A 13,575-nucleotide genomic window follows, 5' to 3' on the forward strand; every position below is an offset into this window, starting at 1 on the left:
CAGAGCCCCGTTGACCATGACCCTCCTCTGGGTCTAGAACTCTAACCAGTGTGGGGATCCCCCACAGTCCCAACCTCTCACCCAAGATGTGTTTGGAACTCAGGCTTTTTTGTATACATCACACATTATGTGGCACCTCTTTGGAACCTGGGGCTGCTCCTCATAATCAGACCCATTTATATTTTGGGGGCAAAACATACGAGTATTCAGGTGAACTGGAAGAAATAGAGACAGTAAGTGATGGCGTATCAGTTCAGGTCCAGCTTTGCCACTGAGTTTTGAAAAAGCTTTATGTTTCTGAGCTTTGGAGAATTTGGAATTTCGATAAAGAAATGTGTGTCAAGGTCAGGAGATCAAGACCATCCTGGCTAACACGGTGAAACCCCGTCTTTACTAAAAATACAAAAAATTAGCTGGGCATGGTGGCACGCGCCTGTAGTCCCAGCTGTTCAGGAGACTGAGGCAGGAGAATCACTTGAACTCAGGAGGCGGAGGTTGCAGTGAGCCGAGATCGCACCACTGCACTCCACTCCAGCCTGAGCCAAAGAGCCAGACTCCGTCTCAAAAAAAAAAAAAAAGAAAAAAAAAAAAGAAAAGAAATGTGTGTGTTGGGGGGTAGGGGAACTCAAAGGGCCAGGCAGGACTTCTGAGCATAGACAGGACTTTTTGGAAAGAATTGGAACATGATGGTTGGCTGTTCACCACATGCTGACCCATGCAAGCCTGTGCTTGTGGAGACAAAGGAGGAGAGACAGGAGCCCTGCCCAGGGGGAGGGAGGCAGCCTGTGAAAGGCACCAGCTCAGCGCCCCTCCCTATGGCTCAGGTGGGAGGGCAGCTCTGGACAGCCTTGGGTTAGGGGGTTTGAACTCGGCCTTGAGACAAGTGCGCAGCAGGTCAAGGGCATAGCTCAGACAAAGGGTGAGAGGCACATGTATACAGGAGTAATAGGTTTTAAAACAAATCTGGAGATAGAAGACAAGAAAGATGAGGAATACGGCATAAACATGATCTTTTCTAAAAAGTCTGTCCCAAAAGATTACTTACAGAAATGCAGTTAGATTGGAGACCAGTGTTTAAGGGATAGCCAGCCTGGAGGTTGATGGAATATATAGGACTGGGAGCCACTCCTTGGAAGAGTAAAGTCAAGGGTGGTCCTGGGTCAGCGCCTCATGTAAAATGCCTGGGCTGGAAGGGGGAGGCGGCATCTGCTCCCTTACTCTGGTACTTTGGTCACCATGACTGTGAGTGCAGGGACAGCCCGAGTCCCTCCACAGACACACCGAGGCTGCACCCTGTCTAGCTGGGAGGCCTGCTGGAGGGCATAGTGTCTGCATGGGACATTTCTGAAGTCAGGAAAATGGGTCATGAGGGCATCGGTCAGCAGACGTGTCTCCAGTTCTGCCAGGTGAGGCTTTGAGATACTGGCCACCACAATGGAGGCTGACAGCCCAGTGAAACACTTATTAGGCTCCTGTTCACCAAAAAGCCAAACAGGCAGGCCTGGTGGCTCACGCCTATCATTGTAGCACTTTCGGGGGCCGAGGTGGGAGGATGACTTGAGGCCAAGAGTTTGAGACCAGTCTGAGCAAGAATGTGAGACTCTGTTTCTACAAAAAATAAAATTAAAAAAGAAAAAAAAAAAAAAACTGGCTGTGGTGGCACGAGTCTGTAGTCTCAGCTACTCAGGAGGCCGAGGCCAGAGGCTCACTTGAGCCTGGGAGTTTGAGGCTGCATGCAGTGAGCCGTGATGGTGCCACTGCACTCCAGCCTGGGCAACAGAGTGAGACCTTGTCTCAAAAAAAAAACGAAAACACAAACAAGAAAACCCCAAGCCTTGGGGCTATAGTTGATATCAGGGGGGCTGGAGCCACGGGGTAGTGGTCTGAATACACACACTTACCTCTCCAAGATGCCATGGCTTGAAAGAAAACTGCCTGCCCAAGTGGGTGTGTGCATCCACTTTCCCCAGCAGGCAGAGGAAGTGCTGGCTGTGGTACAAAAAGAAGTAAATAAAGCACTCCTGTGTGAAAAAAAAATGCTATTTTTTAATTCATAAGGAAAAGAAGTTAATGAATAAAAAAATAAGCTACACCAAGAAAAATCTGTTCAACCAACTTGGGCTACAAATAGCTTGACTCTTTTCAGAAAAAGCCTCTTAGTGAAGAAATTCTCCAGAGGCCGCATTTGAACCATGCTGGGCCTCCCTCAGCACACAGGGGAGTGAGCGCCACAGGGCTGGGACCTGGAGAAGGATGGAGCTGGTAGGGAGGTGGCAACTGTGATGGCGACGAAAGAATAAGGCCTGGCCTTGGCAGCCATTGGCCCTTGGGAGCAGGTCTTGTGGGTGACAGGCTTCAGAGGGGGAGCAGTTTGCTCCAGGTGACGCAAGTCCCCACACTCCCAAGCCTGTCATCTGCAGTTAGGGCTGAGGCCACCACTGACAGATTCCAGATGGCTCAGTCCATCTGAGGCCGAGGATGAGGGAAGAGGCCAAGATGCATGCAGGGTGTCAGGCACCTGTGAGCCCCACAGGCCTACCTGCATGATCAACTCTGGCAACCCTGACCTGTGCTGGGAATGGGGTGTTTTTTCACCCTGAGTAGACGCAGGAAGTGGAGGTCAGGGCGCGGTGGAGATCTGCTTGAGACTAAACAGCCGAGACTAGAACCCAGGACCGTGGAGCCCAGGCCTGACTCCTGCAAAGTGCTGTGACCTGGTCACGGCCCAGCCAGGGGCTGTCCCAATCAGGCAGCTGCTCGAGGCCTGAGCTTACATCCCTTCTATCCCCTGAATTCACCAGCAACCTGATGGGTCCCGGATGACCCTCCTGACCCTTGCATTTTTCTACTGCTCTCATGCTCCTGTCCCTGCTGTTCCTGAAGCCCTCGCCCGCCAACCCTGTGAGATTTGAACCCACCCCCAGCACCTGGGGGCTCCGAGGCAGACCGTGTGACCTGCAGCTTCATGCCCCTGCACCTTGGCACTAGTGTGCCCCCTGCCTGGGCCGCCCTTCTCTAGCTCTGCCGACCCAGCAGCACCGTCTCCAGCCCCTCCGGGCCCACCATGCCCTATGCCTGCCTCTCTTCTGCAGGACACAGCCTGGCAGGCAGCTGACTCCCGACTGGCTCCCTGGCCCCCACACTCAGCCCCTGTCTGGCACCTGGGAAGCTCAGCAGCATCAGCTCCTGCTGGGTGGGGGCACAGGCTCCTAGGCGTGGATTCACAGGGCCGGCAAGGAGGGCCTGACTAAAGAGCCAGGCTCTGGGGAGCTTCAGACTGCATATTCTGAAACCCAAAACCTCTACTGGCTGCAGAGGGGTGCTTGTGTGCTCAGCCCAGCTCAGGGGGGGTGTGCGGAGACCAGGAGGCTCTGGGGCGTCCTCCCTGCTCCCAAAGGCAGTGGCTGTCACCGAGCACAAGGGGAAGTGTGTGCATAGTAAGGATTCTACTGGAGAATGTTTTCCTTGATTTCCTTTTCAGAAAAATGTAAGGGGGTCACTGCACAAATCAGTCCTCATCACCGATGGGAAGACATGCCCATTAGAAGAGCACAGAACCCACAGCAGCTGTCTCTGCCTGGAGGGTGCCGCCTGGCCCTGCTTAAAGCCGCCTATGTCTTGCAGGGGTGGACAGAATAGGGCTTCAAGGGGGCTGAGTCTCGGTCCACACCAAGTCCTCGATTCCCTGGGCAGCTGGAGTGAGTGCTACAAAGGGCGCCTGTGCTCCACGGCAGGGAGCCAGCCTGGGATCCAGAGCTGAGGGTCTGAGGGAGGTGGGTCTGCAGCCACATCTGATGGGCCTTCAGAGTCCCCTGAAGCCTGAAGGGGTCTGGGACGGTGCCTGCAAGATAACACAGAGAGCAGCCCAGGGTAGGGACCAGGCGTGCAGTGTGGCTCAGCCGGGAAGAGCTCCCCAGGGTAGTGGGCAGAGGGGGACTTTCCACAGGGATGCTGCCTGAGGGGGCTGCACGGGACCTCTGCAGGCAGAGGTCCTCACTGCAGTTCTGTGATTTTATGAGAAGCTGAAGGTGGAAGAATAGCAGATGAATGAAGAGATGTGAAATGGCACCAATGTTGATAGTCTCCTGTGTCGTGCATCGAAGCATGACAAACATCCCACGGGAGCAAGCACTTGCGAAAGGCAGAGAGCAGGGCCAGAGCACGGTGACCTAGATCCTGCGGTTCACCCCACCCCTCCATCACAAAGAGCTCAGCGCTGGGCTCCAGGGACTGGCTCCAGCTCCCCACTGCATCCACCTCCCGGTCAGGCAAGAGAGATCTGAAAATCACTCTGGAATAAACAGGACCCTGCTGTCCCGTCTTCAGGACCTCTGTTCCCTGGACCCTGGTGCTGCGTGCAAATGCACTGCCTGTTGCACACCCAGGCTCCCACAGGGAAGATGGTTGCCAGAGCCCTCAACTCAGCGGCCCATCACCTGGTTTCGAGGCCTCAGGTGATGGCCATACCTGGGTGAGGACGAGGATCCCAGTCTCAGCTCATTCCCTGCCATTGTGTCCTCTCCAGCCCCCCGGACTGAATGCCACGGAAGCCGCCTCTGCCATGGAGGACAGCCAGAGCTCTGCCTGCCCCAGACTGCACAGCACACGTTGCTGCGGGGGTGGATGGTGGGGGTTGGGAGGGTGAGGAGCTGCCATCCCCAGGTGCCACGGCCAGGGCCATTGGCAGAGCAGGGCCGGCCTGCGTGAGGGCTCCTGCTCCCACTTGCAGGGCGTGGTGGCGGCTCTGCCCTGCTCCTCATTTGCCCCGGGTTGGACCCCATTTCCCATCAAGCATGTGTCACACCCATTGTAGGCCGGAGCCATGATCATCCCTGAGCAGGGGATTCCCCGTTGGTGGAGACAGGCACACCCTATACCAGGATGCCGCCAAAGTCCTTCCATTTGACTGGGGAAAGCATGTCGCTGGACCTCCGTGGCCAGTGGCCAGCCAGCTGTCACATCCTGGACTGAAGTGGATTCCTGCCCCTCCTTGTTCCAAAGGCTGCCTTTAAAGTGGTGGAGACTTTTAGGGTCCCCTAGAGATGGGGGAGCAGCAGGAGACAGAGCCCCTAAGACAGGGGCTGCTTTTGCAGGAAAGGAGGGGCCCCTTGTCCTCACTGGAAAGGCAGGCAGGAGGTACGGGGCTCAGCCCTCAACCCTGCACGCTTTGACCAGCATCCCCTCAGAGGTGGCTGAGCAGGTTTCAGCCAAAGAAGGAAGCATGATCAGGTGCACCTGGGAGCTGAACCTGGGGAGACCCAAGCAGGGCCTTGCAGGACAAAGGAGTTACTCTGTCCCCTCCCCGGGGCTGTTGCCGAAGGGCTCATTCTGCAGCCAGGGATCTTCACAGCCATTCAGCTGCAGGCCCGTCCTGAGTAAGTCCTGCCCCCTCTCGCCTGGTGAGCAGCTGCGTGTGGCCCTCTTGGCAGGACAGTGCCAGCGTGCCACCCAGTCCTCCCTCTAGGACTTCCCAACCAGCAAGGGGTGCAGGCGGAGGGCACTGGTGAGGGCAGGACTGTACCTCTGGTCTGCACTGCGGCTGCCAGCCCCAAATCTCCCAGCGGCACAGATCAGAAGGCCCCATACACCCGGAGTGGTGGCAGAGACCCTCTTTCCTTGGGGCTTCACGTTGGGGGATCAACACACCACAAGCCTTCATAGCCAGGAAAGCGGGGCTGGGCCTCGAGTGCTGGCTCAGAGTTTGGGGGAGTACCTGGAGCCCAGCAGAGGGGCCCTGGGCAGGTGCTGGCCATGGCAGGTGGGGTGAGGGAGGCAGGGCTGATGCACATGGCTCGGCCTGGGTGAGGGCCTCGTTAGGCAGGTCTCCTTCTTCGAGTGCAGGGCCAGCATGCCATTGGCCAGGTTTGGGCCTTGCTGCCAAAACAGCCTGCAAAGCCTTGCCCGACCTCTGGCCCAGGGTCTGGGCCCGTGACTCCCAGACAGACACTGTGACAGACACTAGTCAAACCAAGGGTCCAACCACAGACCCCTGCATCCTCAGAAGCCCCTGTCCCATGCCAGGGCCCAGTCATCTTGCAGGATGGGGCAGCGGCCTGGTTCAGTACCCCCACTTGTGTCTCAGGGGACTGTCTTGGCTGCCCTGATCCTCGAGGTTATTTTTGAGAATCACAAAGAGAGACTACTATCATCATCAACAATTCAATCAGATTGTTTGAATCAACAATCTGATTCAAAATGGGCAAAGAACTTGATTTGGCAAGAGATGTGTGTGGGGGGGTGAAATTCCTGAGATCCACCTCCTTCCAGGCTCCAGGGCCCCCAGCCATCTGCAAAGACCTTTCTGAGTGCAGGCTGAACGCCCTCCATCATTACCGCCTCATTTAAGCAACCCAGTTGGTGGGACCTTGTTGCAGCAGCCTCAGCAAACGAATACAGGGCGTCATAGTCTGTTTGGGCTGCTATAACACAACTCCTTAGACTGCAGGGCTTAAGCAATAAACATTTATTTCTCGCGGCTCTGGAGGCTGGAAGTCCAAGATCGAGGCACCAGCGGATTTGGCGTCTGGAGAGAGTGGAGCCCACTTCATAGATGATCATCTTTAGGCTTTTCTCTATAATTTCACATGGTGGAAGGGGTGAAGGGTATCTCTCGGACCCTCTTTTATTATTATTGTTATTATTTATTTTTATTTTTGTAGTGGCAGAGTCTCACTTTGTTGCCCAGGCTGGAGTACAGTGGCCCAATCACAGCTCACTACAGCCTCAATCTCCCTGGCCCAAGGAATCTTCCCATCTCAACTTCCCGAGTAGCTGGGACTACAGACACACACCACCACATCTGGCTAATTTTTAAAATATTTTTTGTAGAGACGAGATCTCTCTTTGTAGCCCATGCTGGTCTTGAACTCCTGGGCTTAAGTGATCCTCCCACCTGGGCCTCCCAAAGTGCTGGGATTATAGGCTTGAGCCACTGTGTCTGACCCCAGGCTTCTTCTTTTATTGATTGATTGATTGATTGAGACAGAATCTTGCTTTGTCTCCCAGGCTGGAGTGCAGTGGCACGATCTCGGCTCACTGTAACCTCTGCCTCCCAGGTTCAAGTGATTCTCCTGCCTCAGCCTCCCGAGTAGCTGGGACTACAGGCACCTGCCACCATGCCCAGCTAATTTTTGTATTTTTAGTAGAGATGGGGTTTCACCATGTTGGCCAGGCTGGTCTCGAACTCCTGACCTCAAATGATCCACCCACCTCAGCCTCCCAAAGTGGTGGGATTACAGGCGTGAGCCACTGCGCCCAGCCTCCAGCCTTCTTTTATAAGGGCACCAATCCCATTCATGCGGCTCCACCCTCGTGACCTGATCACCTCCCAAAGGCTCCACCTTCTAGTACAATCATCTGGAGGGTAGGATTTCACCATATGAATTTGTGGAGACAAACATTCAAACCACAATACAGGGGCACCCCAAGACTTGGACAGAGGGTACACAGGCAGGGTCCCCGGCTACACCACAATTGCCAGGCAGACAGGGTACCCAGGTTACACCACCAGTGCCAGGCAGACAGGGTCCCTGGGTTACACTGCCAGTGCCAAGCAGGCAGGGTCCCTGGCTACACCACCGGTGCCAGGCAGGCAGGGTCCCAGGCTGTACCACCAGTGCCAGAAAGGCAGGGCAGGGTCTCTGGATTACACCACCAGTCCCAGGCCTCTGCTTCGTCGTCTGACTTCAGAGAGGGAAGCCTTCCATCCAGAGGAGGAATCAAACCCAATCAGGACTTGTGTGGATCTGAAGTGCTTCTTGGAATTCCAGCGTTTGCATTTCGGTGGGTGGGAAGTTCCCTCCTGGGAGTCCCTGGGAGCCAGGCCTGGGTGGCATCTGCATGACCCCCTTGAGCTCGGTCTGCTGGCGATCCCAGGACTGCCCCAAATGCCAGTGCCTGGGACCATGTTGGGCGTGGGGCTTTATCCAAGGAGAGCTGGAGAGAGGGCTCTTGGGGTGAACAGGACCCCAGAAGCAGAGAAGAGGGGCTGGGCCAGTCCAGGCTGGGCCAGCATGTTGGCTGAGAGGAGAGGATGTGACCTGTGCAGTGGCAAAGGTGAATGGTCTGCCCCACACCAGTGCTAGCGCCCCTTGGGACCTGGGGTGAGTCTCTGCCCCTACAGAACAGTAGACACTCACCTGTCCATGGCGGGACTTGGCCCAGGTGATGGCTGGGGACCCTTCTAGCTCTCAAGGCTGCTATGCCTTCTACTCAACAAAGTACAGTGAGACCAAAAGCAGGAGACTAGGAAACAGCTGGGAGGAGGGCAAAGTCTGGATAGAGAACCTGCATGAACTGTAAGCAGATTAGGTCCAAGCAGGCCCAGGGCCTGGAGACTCTCGTGGGGTTGGCACCTTCTCTACCCACAGGCTGGGAGTCGGGAACAACATCTCTTTCAGAGGATCCACCCGAGTGCTGGGGTCTGAGACCACCCTGGTGTTTTCTTACAGCAGCCCCAAGAGAGGCGATCAGAGCTCCGCGGGGTGCAGTCCGGTCACTGCAGCAGTGATGGTGCACGGCTCGTTCTTGCTGCTGGCTGACTCTGGAGGCAGAGCTGCATCCACCATGTTCCTTGGCACCACCTCACCATTATCGCTGGTTCAGGCAAGAAGAGGCTAATGAAGCCACGAGGAGGGGTGTGGTGGGCCCCCCACTGCTCCACAGAAAACAAAAGAGGCACAACCAGGTGACTCTGCTCCAGCCCGAAGTCAAGGCTGGTACCCGACCCAGTCCCACTGGCTACCCAAACTGGGAGCTCTGCTCCGCACTGCCCTGCCCAGGTGCGCAGCCCTCCGGCCGCTGGAGTTTCAGTCTGGCTCCATCTTTCTGTCAACAACAGATGCCGTCTGTCATGGCAACTGGCCTGGACTTTATCCTGGGACTTTCATTGTTCTGTCAATGCCATGCTTTTTGAAAATTCACTCAGTTCAAATGCTCTTCAAAGAAACCAACCACTTTCTGTTGCCATTTGAGAGGCTTCCCTAGTGCACAGCGGACAGGAAGCACAGGGAAAAACAAAACACCCAAAATAGGTGCGAACAGTAATGAAGAAAGAGAGAAACGATAAATTTCATACCACCCCTCCCAAAACCCCTCTTTAAAAACAGTCGGCAACATAGAAAGTCAGCAGTCTGTGCTGTATGGCAATCAAGCTTCCACGCGGCTGGCAGCAGAGCAGGCGTGGGTTGTGCCGAATGCTCAACAACTCCTTCCTCCCTCATGCCCCACCCCGGTCCCTGAGGGAGAGCCACCCGGTCTGAGGACACCTGGCCACCCCACCTGCAGGGAAGCACCTGTGAAGGGAAGGGCTCCACGGCTCTTTGTCACTTGCTCACACCTGGACCAGAGCTTGGGCTCCTCATCTATACAGTGGGACAGCAGTGGAAGGTGGCTCCCCAGTGCAGCGAGGTCCAGATGGGACCATGGGGCCTCAGAGAAGGGGCTCCACAAATACTAGCTACCCACTGTGATTTTTAAAAATTAATCAGCCGGGCGTGGTGGTTCATACCTATAATCCCAACACTTTTGGAGGCCGAGGCAGGTGGATCACTTGAGGTCAGGAGTTTGAGATCAGCCTGGCCAACATGGTGAAACCCCATCTCTACTAAAAATACAAAAATTAGCTGGGCGTGGTGGCGGGCGCCTGTAATCCCAGCCACTGGGGAGGCTGAGGCAGGAGAATCCCTTGAACCCAGGAGGTGGAGGTTGCAGTGAGCCGAGATTGCGCCATTGCACTCCAGCCTAGGGGACAGAGCAAGACTCTGTCTCAAAATAATAATAATAATAATAATTAATCATAAAATATCATGTTTTATCTATGATATTATCAGTCTATCTGTATCTTTATATAGAGAGACATTGGTGTCTAGATATTTATTACGTGGCCAACATCATGCTGAAGACTATTAAAATACAGAGGGAAGCCGGGCGCTGGTGGCTCAGGCCTGTAATCCCAGCACTTCAGGAGGCCAAGACAGGCAGATCACTTGAGCTCAGGAGTTCGAGACAGCCTAGGCAACGTGGCGATACCCTGTCTCTACAAAAAATACAAAAATTAGCCCAGCACTGTGGTGTGCGCCTGTAATCCCAGCTGCTTGGGAGGCTGAGGTCGGGGGACTGCTTAGCCCAGGAGGAGGTAGGGGCTGCAGTGAACCAAGATCACGCTGCTGAACTCCAGTCTGGGTGGCAAAGAGAGACCCTGTCTCAAAACAAAACAAAACAAAGCAGAGGCGTATGAACACTTTCACAGTTGGAGACATTTCCATGGCAAATATTTTTAGCACTGTGTGCTGACTTACCATTCCAGAGGATGAGGATTTAACTCTTCAACTCCTCGTCTCGACCACACACAATTCAAGTCCTAGTCTTACCTGCCTCCCTGTCTGCAATCTGGTCACTGCTGAAGTGACAGAGCAAACACCTCCTCCTTGCTCCTCACTGACTTTGGAGGCAGAGCTGCACCCACCACGTTCCTCGGCACCACCTCACCATCATCCCTGGTCTAAGTGAGAAGAGGCTAATGGAGCCACAAGGACAGGTGTGGTAGGTTCCCCACTGCTCCCCAGAAAGTATCTTCAGTAGGATACTTCGATTAAGTTAGTCATCAGGGTTTGTATATTTTTAAAATGAAACCTGTTATTTTGAGATACAGTGTAAGAAACAATGTAAAGAGAGTCCAGGTACCCTTCACCCAGTTTTCCCCAATGATGCCATCTTGAAACACTGTATTATAATATCATAATACTACAAGCTAGATGTTGTCGTTGATCAAGGTGAGGTACAGAACATTCCCATCACCCTTTGACAGCCACGCCCGGTTTCCACTCTCCTCCCCTCCTGAGTCTCTCAATCACCGCTTCCATGATTTTGGCATTTTTTGAATGTCACGTTGATGGAATCATGCAGTGTGGGAAGTTTTAGAATTGGCTTTTTTCACTTGGCATAATTCTCTGGAGATTAATCCAGGTTACTGTGTGTTGATAGCTTTCTCTTTTATTGCTAAGTAGTTCTGTACTAAAAATACAAAAATTAGGCAGGTGTGCTGGCATGCCCCTGTAGTCCCAGCTACTCAGGAGGCTGAGGCAGGAGAATTGCTTGAACCCGGGAGGCAGAGGTTGCAGTGAGCCGAGATGGCGCCATTGTACTCCAGCCTAGGTGACAGAGCGAGACTCTGCCTCAAAAAAAAAGAAACTGCCAAACTGTTTTTTAGAATAGCTGTACTATTTTACATTCCCACTAGCAGTATATGAGTGATCTAGTTTCTCCAAATTCTTACCAGCATTTAACAGTATCACCTTTTTTGGCCATTTTTTTTTAAATTAAAAAAATTGTATATATATTTTAGACAGGGTCTCACTCTGTCACCCAGGCTAGAGTGCAGTGGTGAAGTCACAGCTCACCAAAGCCCCACTTCCTGGACTCAAGCTATCCTTCTGCCTCGGCCTCCCGAATTGTTGGGATTACAGGCATGAGCCACTGTGTCCAGCCTTTTTTTGCCACTCTAATAGATGTATAGTGATATCACTGTGGTTTTAATTTGCATTTCCCTAATGATTAATGATGTATTTTTCATGTCCTTATTTGTTATCCGTGTATCCTCTTTGGTGAAATGTCTATTCATGTCTCATGTCCATGTTCTAATTGGATTTTTATTATTGTTGAGTTTGAGAGGGTTTTGTTGTTGTTGTTTTTGTTGAAATGGAGTCTCGCTCTGACGCCCAGGCTGGAGTGCAGTGGCATGATCTCGGCTCACTGCAACTTCCACCTCTTGGGTTCAAGTGATTCTTGTGCTTCAGCCACCTGAGTAGTTGGAACTACAGATGGGTGCCACCACGCCTGGCTAATTTTTTTTTCTTTTGTATTTTTAGTAGAGATGGATTTTGCCATGTTGGCCATGCTGGTCTCGAACTCCTGGCCTCAAGTAATCTGCCTGCCTTGGCCTCCCAAATTGGTGGGATTACAAGCATGTGCCACTGCCCCCAGCCTGAGTTCTTTATATATTATAGTACTAGCCCTTTCTTGGATATATCTTTTGCAACTGTTTTCTCCTAGTCTATAGCTTGATTTTTCATTCTTGTAACAGAACAACTTTTAACAGATAAATTTTCACAGAGCAAAAGTTTTAATTTTAATGGAGTCCAATTTATCAATTTTTCTTTTTATGGCTCCTGCTTTTGGAGTCAAGTCTAATAACTCATTCCCTAGCTCTAGGTCCTAGAGATTATTCTCCTGTATTTTTTTCCCTGAAACTTTTATAGTTTTACATTCTAAACTTAAGTTTATTATTCCTTTTTTTTTTGAGATGGCATCTCTTTTCTTTTCTCCTTCCTTCCTTCTTTCCTTCTTTTCTCTTTCTTTCCTTCCTTCCTTTCTCTTTCTTTCTTTCTTTCTTCCTTCCTTCCTTCCTTCCTTCCTTCTCTTTCTCGAGTCTCACTCTATCTCCCAGGCTGGAGTGCGGTGGCATGACCTCGGCTCACTGCAACTTCTGCCTCCTGGGTTCAAGAGATTCTCTTGCCTCAGCCAAGCACCCACCACCACGCTCAGCTACTTTTTGTATTTTTAATAGAGACGGGGTTTCGCCATGTTGCCTAGGCTGGTCTCGAACTCCTGACCTCAGGTGATCGGCCCGCCTCGGCCTTCCAAAGTGCTGAGGTTACAGGCATGAGCCACCGTGCCCGGCCCGTCATTCTATTTTGAGTCGATTTTTTAATAAGATGTGAGATTGAGGTTTCTGGTTTTGTTTTTGTTTGCCTATTGATATGGTTTGACTCTGTGTCCCCACAAAATCTCATGCTGAAATGTAATCCCCAGTGTTGGAGGTGATGGTTGGATCGTGGGGGTGGATTTCTCATGACTGGTTTAGCACCATCCCCTTGGTGGTGTTCTTGTGATTGCGAGTGAGTTCCCATGAGATCTGCTCATTTAGAAGTGTTGGCACCTCCCCTAGCTCTTGCTCCTGTTTTGCCATGTGAAATGCCTGCTCCCCCTTCACCATCAGACATGGTTGAAAGCTTCCTGAGGCCTCCCCAGAAGCCGAACAGATGCCACCACCATGCTTTCTGTGAAGCCTGCAGAACTGTGAGCCAATTAAACCTCATTCCTTTGTATATTGCCCAGTCTCAGATATTCCTTTATAGCAATACAAGAATGGCCTAACACATCTATATATGTCCAGTTGCTTCAGCACCATTTGTTGTATCCTTTCTTCATTGAGTTGCTTTTGAACTTCTGTTAAAAATCACTAGGGACACGCCCGTTCTCCCAGCACTTTAGGAGACTGAGGTGGGAGAATTGCTTGAGCCCAGAAGTTCAAGACCAGCCTGGGCGACATGGTGAAATCCCATCTCTACAAAAAAAAAAAAAAAAAATATATATATATATATATATATATATATATATATATATATATATATGAAAAATTATCTGGGCGTGGTGGTGCACACCTGTAGCCCCAACTATCTGGGAGGTTGAGGGAAAGGATCGCTTGAGCCTGGAAGGTCGAGCCTACAGTGAGCTGTGATTGCACCACTGCACTCCAGCCTGGACAACAGAGTGAGGCCCTGTTTCAAAAAAACC

The sequence above is a fragment of the Pongo abelii genome, chromosome 23 (assembly GCF_028885655.2).
Source record: "Pongo abelii isolate AG06213 chromosome 23, NHGRI_mPonAbe1-v2.0_pri, whole genome shotgun sequence".
NCBI classification, from domain to species: domain Eukaryota; kingdom Metazoa; phylum Chordata; class Mammalia; order Primates; family Hominidae; genus Pongo; species Pongo abelii.